The sequence below is a fragment of the Trichechus manatus genome, unplaced genomic scaffold (assembly GCF_000243295.1).
Source record: "Trichechus manatus latirostris isolate Lorelei unplaced genomic scaffold, TriManLat1.0 scaffold00015, whole genome shotgun sequence".
Classification (NCBI taxonomy): Eukaryota; Metazoa; Chordata; class Mammalia; order Sirenia; family Trichechidae; genus Trichechus; species Trichechus manatus.
This window is the reverse complement of record NW_004443951.1, coordinates 16,370,126-16,372,539: the sequence shown is the minus strand read 5'-3', so window position 1 is coordinate 16,372,539 and position 2,414 is coordinate 16,370,126.

The window sequence follows — 2,414 nt, the reverse complement described above, 5'->3', positions numbered from 1 at the left end:
TTTCTACAAAAATTATGCCGGGGTTATTTTGAGGAAGTGTATTGAATCTAGAGGTCAACTTGGGGAGAACTGACATCTTAACAATTTTGAACTTTTCAATCCATGAACATAGCAAAATTCCTCAGGTACTCAGGTTTTCTTTAATTTCTCTCAACAGTGTTTTGTATTTTTCAGTGTATAGGTCTTGCATATATTTTGTTAAATTTATCCCTAAATATTTCATGTTTTTAGATGCTATTATAAATGGTATTAAAAAAATATTTTAGTGTGTTTTAGGTGAAAGTTTACAGAGCAAATTAGTTTCCTATTTAACAAATTGTACACAAAGTGTTCCATAACATTGGTTGCAATCCCCATACTATGTCAACACTCTCCTCATTTTCACCCTGGATTCCTCATTTCTTTTCATCTGGTTTTCCTACCCCCTCCTGCCTTCTCATCTTTACTTTTGGACAAATGTTGCCCTTTTGGTCTCATATAATTGTTTCTTCTATGGAGTATGTTCTTTTTGGGCGTTATTGTTTATTTTATAGGCCTGTCTATTGCTTGGCTGGAAGGTGGTTTCAGGGAATGGCTGCAGTTCCAAGTCAGAGGGGTGTCTTAGGGCCATAGTCTTGGGGGTTCCTCCAGTCTGTATCAGGCCAGTAAGTCTGATCTTTATGAATTTGATTTTTTGTTATACATTTTTCTCCCACTCTGTCTGGGGCCCTCTGTTCTGATCCGGATCAAAGCAGTTGGTAGTGGTAGCCAGGCACCATCTAGTTCTTCTGGTCTCAGGTTTGAATAGGCTGTGGTGCATGTGGTCCGTTAGTCCTTTGGACTCATGGCTCCCCTGAGTCTTTGGTTTTCTTCAGTCTCCTTTATTCTGGATGGGAAGAAACCACTAGTTGTATCTCAGGTGGCCACTCGCAAGCTTTTAAGACCCGAGACGCTACTCACCAAAGTAGGATGTAGAACACTGTCCTTATGCACTATGCTATTCCAGTTGACGTAGATGTCCCCCTAGTCTATGGTCCTTAGCCTTCAAGCCTAGTATCTTTGCCACGGGAGGTGTTTGGTTGTACATAAATAGATGGTATTTTTTTTTAATTTTGCTTACTAAAATTTTTTTTATAGTATATAGAAATAAATTTGATATATGTATATTGACCTTGCATCCAGCATCCTTAATTAATTTACTTATTAGTTTTAGTTGTTTTTTTTCCTTAGAATGTTCTAGGTACACAATCATGCCATTTGCTGATAAGAGCAACTTTAGTGCTTCTGTTCTAATCCATATGTCTTATATTTTTCTTGCCCTATTGCCTTATTGACTAGAACTGCAGATACAGTGTTGAATAGAAATAGAGCATAATGCTTTCCTTTTTCCCTGATATTAGGGGGAAATGTCCAGTTTTCACCATTAAGTGTGATGTTAATCCATTACTGTTGAGTTGATTCCAACCCATGGTGACCCTATGTGTGTGTCAGAGTAGACTGTGCTCCACAGAGTTTTTAATGGCTGATTTTTTGGAAGTTGATCATCATGTCTTTCTTCTGAGGTACCTCTGGGTGGACTTGAAGTGCCAACCTTTCATTTAGCAGTTGAGCGCATTAACTGTTTACACCACTCAGAGACTCCCAAGATGATATTAGCTGTAGGTTTTTCCAAGATGCCGTTTTGAGACTGAGGAAGTTCCCTTGTATTCCTAATTTGCTGAGAGTATTTTTTAATCGTGAATGTATACTAAATTTTGTCAAATTCTTTTTATGCATCTACTGAGATGATTATGTGATTTTTCTCCTTGCTATCTGTCTTATCATTCTTTGTTCTTTATCTCCTCTTTTCCTACCTTCTTTTGGTTTAAATATTTTAAGTTGTAGTTGTTGTTGTTAGGTGCTGTTGAGTCGGTTCCAACTCATAGTGACCCTATGTACAATAGAATGAAACACTGCCCAGTCCTGTGTCATCCCCACAATTGTTGTTATGCTTGAGCCCATTGTTGAGGCCACTGTGTCAGTCCATCTCGTTGAAGGTCTTCCTCTTTCTCGCTGACCTCTGCTTTACTAAGCATGATGTCCTTCTCCAGAGACTGATCCCTCCTGATAACATGTCCAAAATATGTGAGATGTAGTCTCACCATTCTTGCTTCTAAGGAACATTCTGGTTGTACTTCTTCCAAGACTGATTTGTTTGTTCTTTTGGCAATCAATGGTATATTCAATATTTTTTGCCAACACCACAATACAAAGGCATCAATTCTTTGGTCTTCCTTATTCATCATCCAGCTTTGGCATGCATATGAGGCAATTGAAAACACTATGGCTTGGGTCAGGCACACCTTAGTCTTCAAGGTGACATCTTTGCTTTTCAACACTTTAAAGAGGTCTTTTGCAGCAGATTTGCCCAGTGCAATGTGTCTTTTGATTTCTTG